We start from the raw sequence: 23,974 nt of genomic DNA, 5'->3' as shown, positions 1-23,974 counted from the left end.
ATGTGGGGACATTGGAGCAGGGCTTTTATATGTGCTCTGATCCACTTCAAGCCCATATACAGTCACTCAAACAGGGTTCTGGTTCACACAGAATGGAGGCTGTGCCAATGGACATTCATTTCACTGAGAAGTGCCACCGTATGTAATCTATTTTGCATGCAAAAAACCCCCAAAACCCCATACACACCACCCATGGGCACCTCATAATGAGAGAAGAGAAGCTGAAACCCAGCAAAATCCTAAAGGAATTCCAAAGAGTCCTGGGAATGAGGCAGAAAAAGGGACGCCTTTTCTGCAGGGAAAGAAAACTTCCAAGAAATTAGAGGTCAGGTTTTGGCAAAGCGCTAGTGTAATTAAGCAAGCAGTGCAGTAAATCACAGGCTACATAATGTCTTTTAAATTGGTTTCTAATAACACATGGCCCTTGTGAAAAGACACTTAGTGCTGGTTATTATTGCTATTGCTAATATTATTAATATTCATAGTATGGCATTCAATTAAGTTTTACTCAGAGTATACTCACTGAAGTTAATGAAGGTGACTAAAATAGGCCCATTAATGTCAATTTGTCTACTCTGGGTAAAACTTAGTTGAATGCCACCCATAACACCACCACTGTTGTTGTAAACCATCTATGCGTGACTCTCCTTTAACTCGAGCAGTAACTGCTGTTGACAGGAATGGGAGGGTTCCATCTTATCTTTTGCTTCAGACAGCCAAATGTTTTGGAACAACCCTGCCCTCCCAAAAAATCTCACCCTCCCCTCCCCTAGCATGCAGACTGCGTTGCTTGCAAACATCTTGTCAAAATACTTCTCAGTCATGGCCAGAGTATTTAAGAGATGCTCTCCCTCCATCCTTGCAACAACTACAAAATCCTAAAGAGCAATTTGTTGTTGCGTTTTGTTTCTGTACGGGTGGCGCTGTGGGTTAAGCCACAGAGCCGAGGACTTGCCGATCAGAAGGTAGGCGGTTCGAATCCCTGCCAGGGGGTGAGCTCCTGTTGCTCGGTCCCTGCTCCTACCAACCTAGCAGTTCAAAAGCACGTCAAAGTGCAAGTAGATAAATAGGTACCACTCCGGCGGGAAGGTAAACGGCGTTTCCGTGCACTGCTCTGGTTTGCCAGAAGTGGCTTAGTCATGCTGGCCACATGACCCAGAAGCTGTACACCAGCTCCCTCGGTCAATAAAGCGAGATGAGCGCCACAACCCCAGAGTCGGTCACGACTGGACCTAATGGTCAGGGGTCCCTTTACCTTTACCTTTTTTTGTTTCTGTACAGCCTTTCTCCATGATTTTGTTACATTCCATTTTTTTAGGAAGATTTCCAATAACAATGACAACTGTACGAATAAATACAATTATCACTAAATAGTGCAGAACATGCCTGCAATGATGTGTTGGGATATTTTGCTTCCAAGTTCCCATTAGCATGACATCCCATTAACATTATATGAGTCTGATGTATTGCAGTCGGCCTCGCCATAGGATTATTACAGGAAGCTGGATGTTACTAGCTCAGGCAGAGAGAGCTTCAGGCAGGCTTCCATAGCCACATGGAAAACCTGGGAGTGGTGCGGATGGCAGCAGCATTTGGAAACCTCATAGCCCAAGGACACATACCTCAAATTCAATGGGATCTTTAAGTATGTCCATCATTTCATGTGCCCAAATAACATTTGCCCACCAGGGAGTCTGCTATATAGTCTTGCCTCAGATGTTTTTAGCAACTTAAGATCTGCGGAGGCTTTTAGCTTAATGGAGGTTTACACAACCTTTTGCCCTACGGTTTAAATGTCTCCAGCCCTGGTGGGCCTTGTGGTAAGTGAGGGTTTGGGTGTGTGCTGGGAAGGATAAGGATGAAGGAGAGCCTTCATGTATGTAGCAGTAAATGTAAAAATAATGCAGTATCCAAAAAAAATTATAAACACAGCCTGAATGTTCCAAAGCTTAGCTAGGTTTTGCTTGGTTAGGAGTCAAAACCAACTGCTCTCTGCTGTATAGGACCATTTAAGCTGCCCAGATCTTATAGGCAGATAGCAGACCTCCTCCATATGAACTTGAAGAATCTGGTGCACTGAATCTCAGTGATTCTCAAAGCTGGGATAGAAATCCATTGGAGAGATCCATTGGGGAGTTGAGGGTATGTGAATGCTACTGGCTGTCGGTGGGGGACAGGGGACAGGTTAGTGGGTGGAAATCAGCTGGTGCAAGAAAGTAAAGCAGGTCTAACAGTGGTGCCCAATGTGCTGCACTGCACGTCCCATCAGCTTTAGTCAACATAGCCAATGGTCAAGGGTGATGGGTGATAGAGACGGTCCAAAGCATAGGGAGGGCAGCATGTTAGTTGTCTTTCTGGGTTGAAGGGCAGAACTGCCAATTGGGTTCTACACAAAGGGAAAACACGACTGGCAAAAACTCAGATAACCAATGCTGGGCTTATAAGCATTTCTACTGAGCAATCCAGACTTGAAAGAAGACACGCAGAGGAGGGTATCTTTGGGCCTTGCATTTGGATTTGTAATTTTAATACAAATCCACCCAGATACAGATCTTAATTGAAGGCAGAGGTTAGGATAATTTGCGGATATTTCATGATTACTATCGTGACAGGGTTGCCTCCCAAGCAGGCAAGTACTGTATCTTGTGGAAATCAGCCTGCAAGAACACAGCATATGCAGGGAAGCAACACACACAACTGTGCTGGGAAGGTGGGGGGGAGGAAGGAAGATGTTGACAGGGAGGGAGCCTCGCTTCCTAAGAAGCGCTGTCTCAAGTAGGAAGGGGTCTGCACATGCGAACCTCACCCAAGCCCAGCGGTTCCCCACCGTCCCACCCCTTCAGCACAGGGTGGAGCACATCACAAACGGCAGACTTTGAGAAGCAACTTCAAAGGTTCTCCCTGGAGGATTTTCCCGTAACAGAATTGAGAAACATGAAAATACCAAGCCCTCTTGTTTTTCTTTACTCACTTAATCAGTCACATTGCTTCTTCAAAGGTTAATTGCTATTTTTTTATGCAACGTACATCCCCTCCCCTCAATATATTTCCAGTTTTGTTTGTCTTTTTTGTTTCCTTGCCTACTTGGATTGATTAGGTTGTCATGCTGGAAGGCCAAGAGCACAATTGTGTGCATGTTTACTCAGAAGTAAAGCCTACTGTGCTCAATGGGCCTTACTCATGGGGTACAGTTGGATAGGATTATTATGGGGATCTACAAAGATTTGCACTCACTGATCACATTATTTGAACTTTTATATACTTTTAATCTATTTAAATGTTATGTATTGTTCTTTGCAATTAACCTCCAGGATATCTCTCTCTCTCTCTCTCTCTCTCTCTCTCTCTCACACACACACACACACAGATAGAGAGAGCCCACATGACAAAAATCTATACACAAGCAATTTGTTCCCAATTGACTCTTATAATAGCTTTTGTGTTGCTCTGCAAAGCCACAGACATGAACATTGACTTTAACATGCTTTGCCATGCTAAAATGCTAGCCTTAATTGGGTGTGTTTGAGTGAAAGAAATGGCGTTTTAAGCTCCTGTAACATACAGCACAAGACAACTATATACACCACCAAGTCTTCACAAAAGAACAGCTCTTTGAAATGCTCAGTGAACTAGATGGAGATTAAATTTATAGACATTCTATTTCTTCATTAATTCAGAGATCAATCCTGGTTATGGGGAGCCAGCGAAAGCTACACTGACTTAATTTAAGCCAGAGTAAAGTATGCCGGATCCAAACCCTGTTTTGGAGATACATACCAGCTGGGCTGGTCCCAGTCTGGCATAGTGAAAAGAAACCATGAAAACAGAGATCCATCTCAGCCAGCATTGCCACAAGAATGGTGCTCACAGGGGAGAATTCCCAAGCACCATTCTAGGTAGCTCATGGGAAGAGGCTCTCCACCGCTGGCCCAGGAATGCAAACTAAGAGGGCACATGTGGTGTCCCTAGCAATGCTCAATTCATCAGCCTATCAGCACAGGCCGCACATTGTGCACTCCAGGCATGCGTACCACACACTTTACCAATCACATAGCCAGGAGCACCAACAGCATGGCACATATCAACCAGGTAAAACAAATACAGGGGGAGCACACCAACACATCCCACACTCCACACGCTGCCACTGCCTGGGCTACACCATAGAATGTGCAACACACATGGGGAGATGCCTGTGGATATTTAATTGAAAGCACCCTGTGAAATGCACACAACAAAGGCAGCCATCAGACAACAAACACACACCCCTCCCCAAACCCCAAAACAAGCCCACCTGCAGCAGGGATGATCCCAGACATTGACAGCAGGCACTGCCTCCTTGTCTTTAGGGAGAGACAAATCCATAAATTTTACTTTCTCACGTTTTCAGCCTGAAGTTCTCCCCATTTGCAATTTTAAAAAGGAAATCCACATGAACATTCACATTTCTCCTAATATATGCATATTTGCATGTTTGACATAATATAAACATTTCTGCAAGTATTTCCCCTAAAATAAGACCATTAGTTACATTATTTTCACTAATATAGACATTTCCCCCCTAGTATATACTTCACTGTATAACAGTTTTGGTTGGAGAACCAGATTGCAAAATTCAGAGATGTGTGAATTCTGAAAGATAGCTGCATTTCAGTTTGCATATTGTCTCCATGAGGGCAAATCAGGTTGATTCCCATTAAAATACTAACTGACCCAATTTCTCCCCCACCTCTACCTTCTCCTCGCTGTCTCTTCTACTCTCAGCAAAGCGCTTGCTGACAGAAGGGGAAAGATCACCCTGTGGATGGGGCAAATGTTAATGAGGCCCCCAACACTTCTCCAAAATGGGCATGAGTTGAGGTGAAACACTTCACAAAAAGTGGCCCCTATTTCAGCTAAGCCTTTGATAGGCTATGCCTCCCATTATTGAAGAATACTGTATTTGAAACCTGGAACTCAACGTATGCCCAACCCCATCTGTCACTCAGGCGCTGGCAATGTCTACCGATGCATATTAAACCGTTGTGCACAAACACAGTCAAAAGGAGAAATGTATGCTGTTCCTTATGTGAGCCAGTGTTTGCAAAAGTTGAATCTGAAGGAGGGGGAAAGGCTTGTAAAGGCATGAAGCGTATTTTCAAAGCTGGCAGGCTTGCCAAATACTTTTTTGCCAAATACACAGCAACCACTTAACGGATGTAGAGAGGGGGAGAGGGAACCTCAGTCCTGAGGGCCAAATCCAAATCACTATCTGGTCCTCGGGATTCTTATCAGGTCACACACATGTCCAAGTCACGCCCCTCACCCTGCTCTGCACCCTCTTTACCTGGCTCAAAATTGTCTTTGAAACTCTGATTATGCTTCTCACTTGCATGGATGGAGGATAGAGAGGGTATTTGTGCTAGCCAAATGTATGAAGGTACAAGCCACATTCATTGCTCTGCCCACATTTGCCTCTAGCCCTGCCATCAAATGGAATGTAGCCCTCAGAATGTAGCCACATTCTGAAAAAGTTCACCTGCTCTAGTTGCGGAGTGAGTAGCCCTTGGAAGTTGCATTTGCCTGGTCTCTGGTGGAAATAATACTCCAGGAAGGAGCTTTGTTGATTATTCCCCCCAGGTGCTTCTACCTCCCCACACCTAACAGCACTCTGGATCCATGTTTACAGGAGCACTCCTGTCCCTCCTGTGAGGCAATTGCCTCTCCCTGGTAGTGCTTTGCAATGACAAAAGACCCTTCAGGCAGTGTAACTTGTAGTTTGCCCCTCAAATGTTAAGGCTTCACAGCCATGATTAAGCTTAGAAGAAGCTGGACTTGAAAAAGCTGGCTAAATCGGTTCTTCTTTCCAAAGAATTATGTTCCCATAGAGCCCTAGTTTTAACCAGTCTCTTTTTATTTTCAGTTCTTTATTTTCCACTAGCTTGAGCAACCTTCTCCAACCGGGTGCCCTCCTGATGCTTTGGAACACAATACCCATCATCCCTGACCCCTGGTCTGTCCGAGGCAGGAGTCTAAAACAGCAGCTAGGAGAGAAAAAACAGTCTTGTAATTCAGCAGAAGGGGTGATCCATGTGCTACTGATCTGTCAAATACGTTGTTTCTGCAGAGGTTTTACCTATTCTGCACCCCCCACCCCACACACCTGCCACAAATCTCTGTCCCTGTGTACATAAAGACTGCATTCTTATTATACGCTGATGTGGCTTCATTACTTTGGGTTTTATGCCGTTCTCCTTGGCAGCAATAATAACTGATTCCTGTGTGTTCCACTGAAGGAGCCACGTGATGCTGATTCTCTCATGCACTGCCATGGAAATGGGAATGGAAATAGCTCAGGTGACCATGTGAGGTGGACCCCTGCCAAGCAATTGCATTTAACAAGAGCTGGAGATAAAGGGAGCACGTGGACCGTTCAAAGAACTCCAAAGACATGCATTCACAGGCACCCACACACACATAGACAGCCTTCCTCCACCCCTTCAACAGCCCTTTTGATATACTACAGTTTTCCTCACTTTTTTTTTTAATAAAAAAAAATTATTCGTCTCCGTCAGCATGTTTGAACCAACAGCCAGGTTGGGCAATCCTTCCTAGAAGATTAAAATACCACTGAGGCCAGATTTCTATGATGCAGGAGTTCTCACACTTTGTCACAGCATGCCTCCCTAGCGTAAACCTCCTCACAAGTAAATCAAGGTGCTTTCACAATTCACAGGGCAACCTCCCCCAAAGAGGCTCACCTGGTGCTTTTGTTACATAGTTTTAGGTGACAGGCAAAAACATTCCTCTTCACCCAGCCTCTGGCTAATTAAACAGCCTTTAGCCTTTTAAACTTTCTTTTTGAGGGGAGGGGTGTGACATACACTTACTACAATACCATATGGCACGAAACTTACCTGAATTTTGATGTGTGCTTACATAATGCCCCCAAATGAATCTTCTTTGCTATTATTCTTAATTACTGTAATTTACACAGATCCCTTCTTTAGTTATCTAACACTGTTTCTATGCTGGAAACTGCAAAGGGAGCTATGTAACGTCAGACACAGGCCACAACAAACCAGTCCAATTAAACAATCATGTTGCGTTTGGTTACTCCTATCGTATATAGATCTGTATTTAGCTCCAGCTTATTACAATATAGATTGATGGACCTGATGGCAACATAATCTAGGTAAGTGAATACCTGCTTCCTGATAGGGATCTAGGAGTCCTAAATTTAGGAATTTGGAGATGGAGTCCCTGTGTCTGCTCATACTGATGCAAGGCTGCCTCGGGTAAAAAGGGTGTTGTCATACACTTTGCATGACCTATGGATCAAAAGACAGTTGCCGCACATTTTGTGACCCATTAAGTATACTACCTTGTAGCCTGAAAAACTGGCTTGCTTGATTTTGTGATAACTCTGTAAGAAATGGCTGATTGTCGTTTTTCTATGCACTGAACGGACTTTTCTGAATAAACAAAATTAGTTAGGTTCTTGTAAAAAAGCTACAGCAGGGATGGGCTCCCTTTTTTATTACTGTTTATGCGTATTATAATTTCAGATGTTTAACCCTAACACTTCCTCCCCAAGGGGAACCCAAGACTGCTCACAGCAGTAAAATTACATGAAATGATTCAAAACATTATGACAGCAGTTAAAACCAGTGGAATAAAAACTTCATAAAACTGTCAGCCAAAAAGCCTGGGCACATTTTTCAAAAAGTATTTACATATTTCATGAATGCAGGTAAACAGATCTCTGCATGCTCAGAAATCTGCACAAAGTTCTGAGCTGTTGTCGAGGAGGGCGCACAATGCCTTTCGCACACCCTCCAGTCCCCTATTAGCGCACACTCAGACACAACCCCTTTCACACTCACACACCCGTCATAGACACAGATTCTAGAGCCTCTGGGAAAGAACCAATAAGCAGAATTCTGCTTACAGAAAGGATGCTCAAGGTCACTATTAACCGATTCCTCATCCTCCTGCATCCCTGGTCTAGGGCATAAAACTGCCCACATAGTGCCAGTTGCTTATATCATTGTGGGAGAACAAACCCCCAGGAACACAAGCAGAAGGTTTGATCCTAAAGGACTCCTCCCTGCTGAGCAAATGTCCTTCCATGAAGGAAGGTAGTAGGGTTTAAAAATAAAAAATCTGCAGCTGTGTTGAACTACCTCCTATGCCAGTTTGGGGGTTTGGAGGCTTCCTTAAACCTTTGGAACAGATTTTTGGGAAGTGTGGGGGTTGGGGGAGTCAGCTAAAATCATATCCGGCCCTACCATTTGCAGGAACCTTCAATTATGGAGGGATTAATTCTGTGCATGGAGGAGCACCATAGGATCTAGCTGTTTGTGTGGGTGGGCATGCACAAATGCTCCCATATGGAGGCAAGCTTGCTTGGTCAAGTAGTCTATATGGAGCAGTGGGGTGGGAATCCAGCTAACTAGGCATTCAATTAACTGATCTTATATTCAGGGGGGGAAGCAGGAGGGAGAAGAGGGAGGGAATCATTTATTTATGCTGTTCATGTTAGGGCCATCATTTATTCATACTGTTGATATAGTTCTTTCATCAGCTTCATATCACAGTTGATCATACATCCAAACAGTGCCTGGGTCTAAACACCACCATCACCACCAAAAAGGAAAAAAGAAAAACGGAGCCAAAAATCCGCAGCACTTTAAATGTTGCTTTTCAACACACACTGTGCAAAGGTGCGTACGTTAGGCCAACAAACACATCCACACACATATACACAAAGTGGCAGTTCAACGCTTCTGGGACAGGAAAAGAAAAGGGGGAAAACTATGTATAATTCAGTATTCTTGTCTCTCTGTAGGCTTTATATAGCAATTTAACTAAAGGCAAAGGGGCTTTCCGAGTGAACTGAAATGGAATGAAAGAAAAGCCAGTCATGGAATTGTAAGGAAGGAATGTTCCTTCTTGCGGCCATCTAGTCTAACCTCCTGCACCAAGGTGTCATGAGGAAAAGTGCAAGCAAAGTCCACCCAGATGTCCTGCGTTCTACAGCCATGATTTTATAAACATGGTTTCAGACAGTGTTTGCAGTACAGTATTTCTAATATATTGATGCATGCCACTCCAGTTTCTGAATGGTGAGAGATTCCAGGTTTTCCAGGTGCTTACCCAGGGTTTGTGTCTCCTTCAGAATGAGGGACAAAGGAGACTGTGGTGCCTCTATGATAAATGGTTTATTCCCACATATATGAGCCTATGATGGAGAAAGTGCAGAGCATTCACATCCCCAAAGGGTCTTGCTTCTCCTGTAGCCACAGCCTTGGATTCAGACAGAAATCAAGCACTGCTCAGTCTCTTCTGTTTTCCCAGCCTGCTGCTTCCAGCTTCTAGCTCCCATAACTCAATTCTCCACTCTGGCCTTTGTCTGTCTGTGAGTTGAGGGAAGGGAGCCCACCCACAGCACTGAACCACTTCCTTTGTTACCTTAATGATCCATGCTTATAAGGTTATGTTCTTTGTTGTATATTTTGTTGATGTAAACTTGTGCATAGTAATATAGAAAAGAGGTATACAAGTTAAAAGTGAAATGAAATACTTAGGCTGTTACCTCACAAGGAAGCTAGCCTGGCTATTCCAGGAATTTGAATCTTTTCTTAGATTTTAACATTTTCTGGTTCCAGGAATTAGAAGGCTATTGGTATGCCAACTACTCCTCCCTTCCCAAACTAATAACACTATATTTTATACCGCGTGGGTTCGTTCATACTGATTTCAACTAGCATGTCGTGAAACAGAGATACAGGGACGCTGCCTCCCAACACCAGCATCACTGCTGCTTACTTGGGACAGCACTGGGGCAGGGCGAGGAGGCGGAGCTTCAGTATCAGCAGGGTGGCTCCACCCCCACCCCTCTACTATGGCTTATGGCCTATTTGACTTTAATTATGCCTGGTCACTGTGGCAATCTAACTCATAACCCCCATCCTGAATGCACTTATAACTAAGGCACTTATAACTAAGCACAGCTTTCAAATTATGGTGATGCCAAACCGCCAATTATCATGGTGACATGTTCATACACAACAAGCAAGTGAAAACTAAATAATGTAAGCTAGGTGGAAAGATGTTCAGCCTAGATACTGAACATTCCATTTTAGACTGAGGCAGCAGACAACCAAAGGTATGGCAGGTACAATTAAGTAGATGTAAATAAGTACCACCGATAAGAAGTGCACAAGTTAGAGAACATATATACCTGTACACACTGCTATTTTTCTAGAAAAAGAGGTGCCAGAACTCACCACCATCATGCAGGGTCAATTGAACCCAGACTGCAGCCAACAAGTTAGAAAGATGCCTCCAAGATGCCTCTATGATATTTTGGGTGATGTTAGGTACTTTAACAATGATGCTCTAATGGTATCTAAACTTATGCAGTTATTGGTCCATAAGAGTCAGCCATCATTACATATAATTGAGTTGATAAGGGGGAAATGGAATGTGTGGTTTGGTTATGCTTTAAACTTCCTGCGATGCTAGGCTTCTTCCAATCAGATACATAATCTCTATAAATATAAAATTCATGTTTTAAAATATAGGCCTGTCTAATCTCGAGCTACCAAAGATGGTGGGGAACGGTGGTGGATGCAGGGAGAGATAGTGGTTCTCTAGTAGACAAAGTAAGGCTGAAATCTGCATGTAGCCTGCCAGCGCTTTTCTCCAAACCATGCAGTCCCAGGCTGCTTCCAACCCACTTCTAGCTGAATTTCTACTTAACTAATTCTTGCATAAGTAAAAATCTGCATAACCAGATCTGACAACTACATATTTGTTCATTTAATCATCACCCGTGACCTGACGTTTCAGAAGTTTAGGTTGCAAAGCAACATACAATGCAGAAAGTGCATTCGGGTGGACTGTACATGCCAACAACTGCTGCAGCTTTGTGTTTTATGAGGCCTGTGCAGGTTGCCTGCTGCTCTCAGGGATAGTGGAAGATGCTGGCACAGGTGCTGTTCCCCAGTGTTGAACTACGATTCAGTTGCCACTCTGGTTGGTATTTGTAAACAGAATGGGAGGCACCATCCTGCCCTTCATCTCAGGCAGCAGAATGTCTTGGGTTAGCCCTGCTGATATCCAGTTTCTGCACCTTCCTCTGCTCAGGACTTGTGCAAGCTGTCTCTGTAGCTGGCACATATGCATCTCTATGCTGACAGCATTGTGGAAGGAGACCAGAGAAAGTACATATCCCATTCCAGGACAGGACAAGAAGATTGCAAGGTTCACTCCCACCCCCACCACCAATTGTGGTATTTCTAAAGTAGACTCTCCTCTATGAGCAACTCTCCTAGGAATCTCGGGCTTTTTAGTTTAGAACAAAAAGGCAAGTAAGGGGGCACATGATAGAGGTGTATAGGATATTTGTATGCTGTAGAGAAATTGGATATGTAGAAGCTTCTCTCTCTCTCATCAGAATGTTGGAGGATTCAGGACAGACAAAATAAAGTATTCTTCATGCAGTGCATAAACTATGGAAGCTGGTACCACAACATGGAGTGATGGCCATCAACTCAGATGGTTTTTAAAAAGAGAATTAGGCAACTTTGTGGAAGATAAGTCTATCTGGTTGGCTATTATGGGAGCAAGCTGCTAGACGGGCCATTGACCTGACACAGCAGGGGCTCTTACGTTCTTATGAATTTTAAGTGTTTAATTTAAGGTTATTTTTAAAAATACTGTTTAATCAATAGCTCATGGCAACAACCTATCCATTACAAACAGTACTTTTCTTTTGCTGATGTTGCTTTTAAGCATTTCAAACATTTGCACAATCATGAGTGAAAGAGGCTTTCACAACATCATCATTGGCAAATTGTATTTGCACATGTCTGAGGAAGATATCAGTAAGCAGCAGCGTGCCAGGTCATATTGTTCCTTGAGGCTGCAAATCATCCCCCTCCCTTGTGGATCAAAACAACCGCATGAAGAACTGCAGAGCTAAGAGCACCAAAGAAACATCATCAAGGACAGAAGCACTTTTATTTTCAGCAACGGCCTTTCTGTCTGCTTACGACCCCAGCTGCAAGTACACTGTGTACTTCGTAGGGTTGCTTTCATGATTACTATGAAGAACTCAAGAGCCCGAGCCAAAGCGAGAGAGATGCAAACATTCATTCTGGCTGAAAGGGACAGGATGCACCATGATCCTGCCACCTGATGTACCAGGGCACGCAGAAGATGTGCAAGATCCTGCACAGAACTGTAAAACGCAGGCACCTCTGAAAGGCAAACACAGAGCAGGAAAGTCGCATTGGGAGACACTGATGCCAGAGGCATGCCAGAGGGAGGGCAGGCACAATTGTTTTGTTACACCATGCCTTTTTGGGTATTAAAAGTTTTGTTTCTTTCATTACTGATTTGGAAGCAGTCCACACATTTTTGTTACTCTTGTTTGTTTGTTTTCTATCAATTTCAATGGGAGACCCAGAAAGTGCTCTTCTCGTCTGTCACTGTTTTTCATCCAAATGGCATGGGGTTTTCTGGTACTCTACTCCCCCACTGCCCAAGGATTAGACCTGTGACATTTCAGGACAAAGGGCCCCCATTTATGAGAAACTAAAAGGCATACAACACAGCCTAACAGGGACAGCCAACATGACATGGTGCCTCCAGGTGTTGTTCAGACTACAAGTGCCCTAGGGAGCATAGCCAATGGTCAGGAATGGGAGGGTAGTCCAACAACATCTGGAGAGTAGCATGTTGGCTACACCTGTCCTAACTGCCATGTGAATGAAGCAGAACTACTAAGTGGCACAGCAAAGGAGTAACCAGGTAGACAGATGGATGCTAATCTTAAGAAGCAAGGTGGAGGAACTTAGGTGCCAGGTAGTCTGAAGCCATAGGAGAGAAACTGAACTGATTTTGTGTATAGGAAACACCATAGGGAACCACCAGACAGTGAGAGAAATCACATGTCGCTCACTTTCATAAACTCCCTCTCCTTGCTTGCCTTTCACCACCATGACTGGAGAGTTCACTGTGGGCAATTAGGGGAAAAGGCCTATTACATTGTTGGAGACCTGTTGCGTTGGTACAGAATGGTCAGGTTGGATTATGCCTGCTGCCTCTTCACCCCCTCCCAGTAACCTTTCTGTGAACTGTACGAGCGCCCAATTTAGGTAAAGCAGCAAGCTGGAGAATCAGAGAAGCGTTTGAGAGCAATGTCTGAGTTCTGTTTGAATCCAAGGCTGTGGCTATCAAAGAAATAAGACCTTTTGGGGTAATTCTGTGAACCCCTCAGGTTGTATGTATGTGTAAATAAACTACAGTGGTACCTCGGGTTACAGACGCTTCAGGTTACAGACACTTCAGGTTACAGACTCTGCTAACCCAGAAATAGTACCTCAGGTTAAGAACTTTGCTTCAGGACGAGAACAGAAATTGTGTGGCGGTAGCGGGAGGCCCCATTAGCTAAAGTGGTACCTCAGGTTAAGAACAGTCTCAGGTTAAGAACGGACCTCCAGAACGAATTAAGTTCTTAACCTGAGGTACCACTGTATGTCTCATAAAGACACCATAGTCTCCACAGTGCCTCATTTCCAAAAGGAAACATGAATCCAGGATAAGCACCTGGAACCCCTGGAATCTTACATCACTCGGCGATTGGGGTGGTGTGCAACAATATGAATAGAAGATTCACTCAAAAGTCATTAATTTGTAGTGCCTTTTCATTTTTACAAGTAAAATAAATGAGATTCGTTTGATTAATTTTCCATTCGTTAAATGAATGTACATTCCTGTTTATTGGTGCACCTTGCACCTCTAGTCCACACCTTGGTTCTAGTAATAGTAGTTATGGGCAGAATTGCACTGTCAGTAGATTGAAGGCCAGATGCAGTCTTTGGCCCACTCCCAGAAGATACCTAAGCATTATTAAAATCTCTTCTGTCTCCATCTTAAAACCACACCAAAATGTATTATGCAGCAGCACAGAGCCAGTTTTGTGATCCTGACTCTGATCCTCATTATGCTACTCATATCGCTTTCAGGTTGGGAAAGGGCACGTACACAAGTACAGAACAGCTCCAGTCCTCCATGTTTTCAAAATAAGAACAGATCATTTATTTTTAAAAATCCACTTTGATGAGATTGCATCCACATCAAGAAGCAGAAAAGTACACAGCCACTGGATTGCAGAAGGGGGGGGAGAGAGAGAGCCATGCTTATCTGAATGCTGGATTTCGGGCAAAATGGCTGTTTTCTATGTTACGTACTACATTGGTTTGATTCACGCGTTTAATAAAGAGCTGCATCAGAGGCAAAAATGCATTCTTCCTGTTGTGTAAAAGAGTGAACTCACAAACCTTCATTGATTTTACTGATTAAAACAAAGTCTGTGCCATTGACTCAAACAGCAGTAGAGTAAAGCCCAATGAAATCACGCAGGGGCTTTTCATTGATTTAATTGAGCAGTGGCTCAGGGCAGAACATTAAGCTCACTTTTTCATTTTATGTTTCTGTTAACGATGTGAAAACAGTGGCATGTATAGCAGTGCTACAGAAATTATTTCAAAGCTACTCCATGCTGACTCAATTGCTTTCTCTTTACTGTTGTCAACTGCTTGTGTTGTGAGTTTTAACGATAGGTTTGTACATAGCAGCTGTGTCCTCCAACTGCTTACCAGCAGCAGCACTCTGCACCTGCTGCTTGAGGCAGCTGCCTCATTCTACCTAATGGTAGGGCCAGGCCTGATTATCTTGTTTGTTATGGGGAAACAAGAAGCGTTGGAAGATTGTGTGTCCTGCTGCTATGTGGCAATGCAACAGCTGCTGTGGACACTCTTACAGAAAAGAGAAAGGAGAAGCTTGCAGTTCAGTATTTAACAGTGATAAGCAGTCCATTAAATCTTGAATATATTTGTAGAAGCAACACATGACAAAGATCTCCAACCATTTTCTGGCTGTCAGCATCTGCTACAGTTGTGCTCTGAAGTCATAAGGGGGTGTGCGCACAGGTTTCTAGACTAGCTGGGCCACTGGCCTGATCCAACAGGCTCTTCTTATGTCTTACATAAATGCCAATGAATGTCTCAGGGGCAGAGATGGGTTTATTATACCATCAGTATTGGGAATGAGCCTGCCATCCTATTGCTAATCCTGTTCTTTCTGCCAGTGCAAAATGAAAGTGAACATTGAGGGATCATTATATATGCCCACTGGTATGCAGCATTCTTTTGAATTATGGTGCTGGAGGAGACTCTTGAGAGTCTCATGGACTGCAAGAAGATCAAACCAATCCATTCTGAAGGAAATCAGCCCTGAGTGCTCACTGGAAGGACAGATCGTGAAGCTGAGACTCCAATACTTTTTCCACCTCATGAGAAGAGAAGACTCCCTGGAAAAGACCCTGATGTTGGGAAAGATGGAGGGCACAAGGAGAAGGGGACGACAGAGGACGAGATGGTTGGACAGTGTTCTCGAAGCTACCAGCATGAGTTAGACCAAACTGCGGGAGGCAGTGGAAGACAGGAGTACCTGGCGTGCTCTGGTCCATGGGGTAATGAAGAGTCGGACACGACTAAACGACTAAACAACAAATGCAGCATTCAGCAACTACATTATAAAATACAAACACTCACAGAAATATCAGCATTTTCTTGCCTCTCCTTTGCTCATTCCAGATCAAGCAAATGTCATTAGAGGCAACTTCCTGTCTTTGTATATAAGAGAAGGGGAGATGCTACAACTCTCTTTCTCTCTCTGTTTACCACATATTGCCATCCACTCTTCTACAGCCTAGCGCTTCTGAAATTACAACTTTATCATAGATGGTTAGATCTATAGCCAATGTAAAAGGTGCTTACTGCTAACTGTTTCATATTTTTCAGTTACTTTTTCAGTGTCAGAGCAAACTTGATTTTTCATTCATTTAAGTAAGTCCTACAGTCTTGGAAACCTTCCCTTCACAAACAAATGCTAAGCAAACACTTCTGTTGCAAATCTCAGCTCTTTCTATTCATTGCATCGTTTGGATAGGAGCCAGGGGTCAAATCTGATATTTTTCCATTCCGAGTATAATTACCTTTTTCTTTTCTTTCTTTACAGCTATATGAAACACTTTGCAACCACCATTGCACTTTGCAACAATCGTTGAACCCCAAACCACACATAGGGAGGGAGCTCTGTGCAACTTCCCCTCACGGTCAACCTTTTACAAAAGTAAGCAAGCCAATAGCAGCTGCAATCACATGCAAAATATGAGAAAGTGGAGGAGGCATGTGTTAATTCTCTACCAGCTGCTTTCAACTCTCAAAATTGGCCTTATTGTTTCCCACTCCAAAGAAAAAGGGTATATCGCACATACTTTTTTTCCTTCATGGGCAGAAAAGCAGCTTCAAGGCGATTGATTTAAGAGGGAAAGTGTTGGTAAGGAAAGGATTAAGCACCTCCTCCCCACCTGCCCTCCTTCTTCTGGACTTGACTGCCCAGCACCAGCTCTTCTGTGTAACATGTAGTTTGCCCTGAACTTTGCAGCTCTGAAGAGTTCCTGTCTGGAACATCTTCATGAAGCCAGTATGCCTGTGTTATTTAACAAACAGAAAACGTTGGGAAATATTTTGGCATATTTATGTCACCATTGCTCAGCTGACATTTTTCAGAGACAGCAGTGGAGAACACACAGTACTTGCGCATAAAACCCATTGATAAAGGGATTTGTTCTGACTGCAGAGGTGACAAATTGTTAACTTTAGCACTATTGAGGGAAATCTTTTACGGCAGATGCCTTGTAGTGGCAGCTGTGGTTAAAGGTTACCTTGATCCTAGAGAATGCCACCTGGTTATGTCATTACATGCTCAATTTGTTTCCGTTTACTTCGGCTGTTTTTTGTGAGTGTGTCTGCGTTATAAATTTAAACCACTGACAGTCCTGTTTAATTCTCACAGCTCATAAGCGAGCAATCCTGGTAACTGTAGTTCTGGGAAGACACAAGGGATCTGCAAGAAAGAATCATCAGTGTGTTCATAAAGCTACAATTTGTAGCTCTACAATTCTTAGAGATATGGCACAATGGCCATGCCAATTCAACCAGTTTTAGACTGGTTGGGGTAAGTAAGCCGTAAATGTGGCCCAGAAGGTAGAATTCTGTCCTTCAACCTGTTTGCAAATCCCTCCTGAACCGGCTTGCTGGTGTGGATTAATGGTGAGAATGTTAGGCAAGGACCTGAGATACCAGGGTTCAAATCTTCATTGGGTCACAAAGCCAATTGGGCCAGTCACTGCCTCTCAGCCTAACCTACCTCACAGGGTTGTTGTGGGGATAAAATAAGGAGGGAGGAACCATGTACACCACCTTGAGCTCCTTGGAGAAAAAGCTGGGATAAAAATGCAGTAGAATGGATAAATACATTTTATTTTCAGCTATTGAGAAGCCATCAGGATGTGAACCACAGGCTGTTTTAGCACAGTGGCTTGTGAGCTGCAAAGCAAAAAGTCCCAGCTCAGAATCTCACCTCTGCTATGAAATCTGGCAACATTAGGCAGCCCACTGTTTCTCAGCACCAACAACCCATTCACAGTGCAAGGAGAATAATACTGATCCACTGTATACGGCTGCTCTAAGAATAATGGAGGCGTGGACAAATGTGAACTGCTTTGAACTTGAAATGTGCTTTATAAATGCCCTTTTAAAATAAGGCTCAGTTCCCTGTATGAATTATTGGATTCATTTTCAGATGCATGGTGGCAGGAATGGTATTCCCCTGGCCAATGAGCATTCAGTGATATGTGCTGGAGATTTCGTTGCATATTCAAATGGGCGCACATAGGCTGGGGAGGCTGCTGCCACAATGCCACTCTCCTTACACAGATGCATTCATAAAAACCCTGAATGTCTGAGAAAAAGGTCTTACATGCTAGCTGCTTTGCAATTATTCTTGGTTGTCATAATGTTTAAATATGTTGATAAAACCATCTTCTGCTCAAACCACTTCTCAGCATTTTCCTGCCACCCTGAAGAATCCTACAGCTATCACCCAGATCCTGCATAATATTTTAAAGATGTATATCTTACCAATACGAGTATATAAATCAACAGGTGATGTTCAGAGTCTGTCTGTGGGTTGAGTTAATATACTTTTTGAAAGTCGGCAAAGAATTGCTCTTTGGCATGGCCTTTGTCGTCCCCAAAAGTATCATATCTAGTGTGGGCTCATATGAATTACCTGTATATTTTTGTTTCAATGCAAAATAGGCTGACAGATGAGGGATTAAAGGCTTGAAGGCACAGCAAGAGCTACTTTTGATCATTTGAAAGCATTCAGATGTATCATTGCTCGTTCCAGTGTTATAACGTTGATGCAACTGCCATAAAGCTCTGTGCATGAAAAGCTGATCTAAGATTCCCATCTATTTATTTATTAAGACCATTTCTCTGCCTCCCAGCAACCAAATTCTCTGGGCGGCTTACAATAGTAATAAAAACCTTTTTAAAAAATCAGAAGAACAAAATATAGCCCATTAGAACAAAATATATAATGCGACACTCAAAAAGGAAAATCTAGCAGCAGAGAATTAAAACAAACTCGTAAGGAAACCTAACAATATTTCAAGGCAGTTTTAAAATATCTTTAAAAGGTTTTAAAGGTAATGAGGTAAGCCCCTCAGCATGAGGTCAGCCTCTCGGGGGAAGCATTTCACAGCTGGGGCACCACAACCAAAAGAGGTCTTCTCCTCAGTGGCCACCTGACACACCTCACTTGGTGAGGTCACCCAGAGAAGGATCTCTGAAGATCTATCAAGGTCTGCATTGCTAGAAGCATTGCTTTAAACAGGAAGCAGCCTTCGGGGGATTTGAAAGTTCAAAGCCATCGCTTTGAATCAAGCCCATAAATGGATTGGTAGCCAGTGCAGATGACAGAGCCCTGGTGTTATATGACAGAAATGTCCAGCTTCTTGTACACAATGACCCCAACACCAGTAGTAACAGATGACAGCACAAACATTCTAGCATTACTAAGTTAATTGGCGCATGCTAGCAGTGTTGAAGTATTCATCTGAACGTGTTCAAAAATGAGGATGGAGACAGGGTTGTGTGCACAAGCTCCACCTCATACATTCCTCTGCATGTCAGCCCTGCCCACTCAATCCTTGACCTTCATGTGTTGGGAAGGCTGCAGGGAGCTTTTACTCGCATTTGCTTAAACACACAATGAGCCCTCTGCATTATTATTATGAACCCTGGTAAGACACAGGGAAGCTGGAGGCAAAGTATATGGGGTCAGATGTGCACAGGGACAGGGGGGCGGGACTTGTGTGTCCACCTCAGCCCCCATTCTCACGTAACCCCTGTGTATTCAGGCATATGTGCTGCAGTGAGATAGAAAACTGTTTCTCTGATTAAAGCCTAGGGACAGGGACGAAGAAGCTGTGGCCCTCCAGATGTTGTAGGACTCCAACTCACATCATCCTCAGCCAGCATATCCAATGGTCATGGATGATGGGAGTTGTAGTCCAAGCTGCCCAATGATACCTGGAGAGCCACAGGATCTTCAACCTTGCCTTGGGAAACAGAACTGAGCTTCTTGGTAAGTTGCAACGTGGTGCATTGTTCTGGAGTAGAGAAGCTTAAACATTTAACCAACCTCTCTCTTGAGACGTGTGTGCATGTGTGTGAGAGAGTGTGAGAGAGAGACAGCAGTCTCTGCTGTGATGTAAAACATGCCTTATCTCTGGCAGAGATCTGAACTGATTTCAGTTTTGTTTTGTATTTTCTACAGGTATTCACACTTGCCTCTTTTAACTCCGTTTAACATTATCAGTATGTGACAGTTCCACCACTGCAGCAACAGGAAGTGCCAGAGAACATTGTGTTCTTGCAGCTGGCTAAATAAAACATGTTCTTGTGAGGGAGCTTCAAAGAATGTAAAGTTTGAAAAGGAAATGAAAAGATGTCTTCTTAATAACAACACAACTGTCATTTCAATAGGGAGAATCTAGATGCTATGCTTTGTCCAGCTCATAAGAGAAAGCAAAGTTCTTTAGGGCACGTGTATTTTTCTATTCTCATGTTTCAGATGAACTGGATTTCATTTTTAACAAAATAACAGAATCAAGGAAGCAGGTCAAACAAATGCCATTTGATTGTACTGCTAATATTCAGAAACATCTACATAAAATAATATATTGTATAACCATATTTCAAGATAAATACATTCATTATTACAAGAATGAGATCGTACTAAAAACTGGATTCCTTCTGTTCTATAGTTCTGCACATCACCTATTTTAAAATAAAATAAACAAATGCCATCCTCTTCTACTGGATCAGCGTTCAAGTCTAAAGAAAGGTTTTATACTTCCAGGTCAGGGTTTCACTTTCCTTGCTTAGTAAGCATTTAGAGAATTAACTTCCAAGAAAACAAAGTAAAAAAAAAAGAGCCAGTGTACTTAGGGCTGGATATTATTTCATTTTTATTCAAAAAACAGCTATGCTGCTTACTGAACAGAAAACATCTAAGTGGTGTACAAAGGACAATCTAAACTATACATTTAAAAATACCCATAAAAGAAGACATTAAAACCAAGTTAGCATAAAATTTTAAAATATAAATAAAACCAGCAATATAAAAACAATTATGCATAATAAAACCACATATTAAAATTACATGACTGGGTAGGCTTTGTGAAACAAAAACACTTTTAGGGGGCTCCAAAAACATTGCGGCAAAGGAGTCAGCCTGACATTAATGGTTGAAGAATTCCAAAGGGTAGGAACTGCCTTGTTTAAAGATCAATTCCTTGCAAGCAAAGAATGAATGATATGTGGCACTTGCAGATTGAAGCAGTTGTGGTTAATAACAGCCTTGGTCACCCTGAGACAGCAGAAGTGAGACTCTGTTGGTTGTCCTTGATCTCTCAGCAGCTCTTGACATCATTGACCATGGTATTCTTCTGGAGAGGCTCAAGGAGGTGGGAGTTGGAGGCACTATTACACAGCAGTTCTGCCCCTAACTACAAGGCCACCACCAATGGCTTTCAGGTGTTGGGGTCCCAAAAGGCTCCATTATGTCTTCTATGCTACTTAACATCTCTGTTTGCTGTCATCTGGGGATTTGGAGCCCAGTGTCACCAGTATGCAGCTCTATCACTCCATTCCAGCAGAATCAGGAGAGCCTGCTAAATTGTTGGACAGGTGCCTCAGCACAGTGATGGACTGGATGGGGGTGAATAAATTGAGGCTGAGTGCTGATGAGGTGGAAGGGCTGTGGGCAGACGGTTCCCATGTCCAGGAGTGAGATGTAGAACCTTCCTTTGAGGAGCTGTGCTCACCCCTGAAGGAACAGCTTCACAGTTTGGGAATACTCCTTGATTCCAACTTGTCAACGGAGTCTAAAGGGGCTTCTGTGGCTTGGAGTGCTTATGCCCAGCTTAGACTAATTCACTGTTCTTGGGCTTAGGGAAGCCTGGCCTCAGTTGTCCATGCTATGATGTCCTCCCATCTGGACTACTGTAATTCGCTGTTCATGAGGCTGGAGTTTGGAGAACGCAGTTGCTAGGCTGGTAAGTGGGGCGACCCTATCAGACCATTTGTGATCGGTCCTGAAAGTGCTGCACTTGCTGCCAGTGAGCTACCAGGGCAAATTCAAATTGCTAGTACCATAATACACAGCCCTAAACAGATTTGGATCCAAGTACTAAAAGGAACATCTTCCCCAATATCAACCATCTCAGACTCTACATTTGGCATGGGAGGTGGTGGTGCCACCACTATGGGCTACCCAGCTTGTGTTGACCTGTGAGAGGGCCTGTTCAGTGGCTTTGCCTGTTTATGGAATGCCCTCCATGGTGAGGTGTCGCCTTGATTATTGTCTTTTAAGAGGAAGTTAAAAACATTCCTGTTTACCCAGGTGATTGATGGCTGAAAGACACTGTTCCTGTTGTTGTTTAGTCGTTTAGTCGTGTCCGACTCTTTGTGACCCCATGGACCAGAGCACGCCAGGCACTCCTGTCTTCCATTGCCTCCCCCAGTTTGGTCAGACTCATGTTTGTAGCTTCGAAAACACTGTCCAACCATCTCGTCCTCTGTCGCCCCCTTCTCCTTTTGCCCTCCATCTTTCCCAACATCAGGGTCTTTTCCAGGGAGTCTTCTCTTCTCATGACCCTCAGCTTCACGATCTGTCCTTCCAGTGAGCACTCAGGGCTGATGTCCTTAAGAATGGATAGGTTTGATCTTCTTGCAGTCCATGGGACTCTCAAGAGTCTCCTCCAGCACCATAATTCAAAAGCATCAATTCTTCGGCGATCAGCCTTCTTTATGGTCCAGCTCTCACTTCCATACATCACTACTGGGAAAACCATGGCTTTAACTATACGGACCTTTGTTGGCAAGGTGATGTCTCTGCTTTTTAAGATGCTGTCTAGGTTTGCCATTGCCTTTCTCCCAAGGAGCAGTCGTCTTTTAATTTCGTGACTGCTGTCACCATCTGCAGTGATCATGGAGCCCAAGAAAGTAAAATCTCTCACTGCCTCCATTTCTTCCCCTTCTATTTGCCATTTTAAAATGTGTTTAACTGGGTTTTTAAAAATGCTTTTTAAAAAAATGCTTTGTTTTATTTATATATTTGCCACCCTGAGCATCTTCAGGAGGAAAGATGGGATATAAATTGAATAACTAAATGCTAGTAATAAATGAATAACCATGGAACCATTTTGAAAATGTGGGTTAAGCTATGATTCAGCTCCATCAGTATTTCCCATTTCTCCAGTTTGGTTCCAGTTCAGACAGTAACTTTCGGGGGTGGGAGAACGGTTCAATAGCAGGCTCAGCCTCTTAGAACTACTTCAAATTTATTTCCTGTGGATTGATGTCATCCTGTTACGTTTGGAATGGAACTATCAGGGCCAATCTGTGCTGTTTGAGAACAACTACTTATTTAGAAACAGTGATTGTACAATTTGTCCTGGGTTCTTGTGTCTATTCTTCCTTGCATACAAGCTTGAAGGTAGATGTTCTACTACATTTTGTTCCTAGTTTGCTTTCAAAGTTGGTTGATCTGAGAAGACAGCAATAAGTATCCAGCAATCCCTTACCGGCTGCATTTCTTAAACTTCCTCAGACAATAAGCTCACAATTTCACTTAATTATTCAGAAATTTTGAGATTTCTACACTGCTATCATACTGGCTCCTGAGCATTTGCAAACATCAGATGTTGCACTAAGCATTTTTATACGAATAAACTCCTAAAACAGGAAAGGCAGCCTATTTATTTTAGTGTCACTACACAGGAAATAAGAATTCCTTTTCCAATGGATAAAATAAATCTTTGGCAGGACATAGTTTGTCTGTGACAAGATAGATTTCTATTTACAACTTTCGGGGATTTGAAGGGGGAAAAAAGCATATAATTTTGTTATTTTATCAAGCAAATCACTGAAAAACAATATTAATTTGAACAAGATGTATAGAAAGATGCTGGCTACATTTAGCCATAGCCAGCGGCAGTCTCTCTCATTTAAACCCCAAAAAGAAAGAAAAAGAACAGAAGCAATTATGTCATTGTTACCTTTTCCTCAAGCAGTACAACAATAATTCTTTCAGAGTTACTTTTGTCAAATGCTGCCTGAGTGCGTATTCATAATTCATCTGTTTACAATAATTAGCAATGTTGCCAAATAAATAAATAACCCCCAAAACATTTGCCAAGTAAATGAAGGAAGGTTTGGAGGGAGCGCTCTACAGTTTTCATGTCATTGCCATTAACTTAGTTTCTCAGACTTATTATTACATTTTCTTACGGAACACTTCATGCCTTTGGCAGCCACAATGATGGAAGGACATTATTACACAATGCATGATGAATCCTTCAGATCCATCTGCTGATTTCTCTTCCAATTTGTACATTAATAAAATTCCGTGGGTCTCCATAGAAACACCTGGCCTTTTAAGAAGTCAGTTTTGTTACGGAGCCCTGGGAGAACCCATGTAGTCCAGTCACGGACCCCTCTCC

At 43.1% G+C, this 23,974-nt stretch overlaps 1 protein-coding gene across 6 annotated transcripts in view; it reads right to left on the bottom strand.

The window, feature by feature from the left end:
• Positions 1–23,974, bottom strand: part of LOC310687656 (uncharacterized protein) — a 223,301-nt gene that overhangs the window by 98,882 nt on the left and 100,445 nt on the right. The window contains exon 1 of one of the 6 annotated variants that reach the window (XR_014516512.1): positions 6,894–7,018. The exons of the other annotated variants lie outside the window; for them this stretch is intronic. The gene's annotated coding sequence lies outside the window, so the exon portion shown is untranslated. Of the gene's footprint in view, positions 1–6,893; positions 7,019–23,974 lie in introns of those variants that run through there. 6 annotated transcript variants of the gene reach the window in all.

This window comes from Podarcis liolepis (assembly GCF_965112155.1).
Source record: "Podarcis liolepis genome assembly, chromosome: 10".
NCBI lineage: Eukaryota > Metazoa > Chordata > Lepidosauria > Squamata > Lacertidae > Podarcis > Podarcis liolepis.
This window is presented reverse-complemented; position numbering and strand designations above follow the sequence as displayed.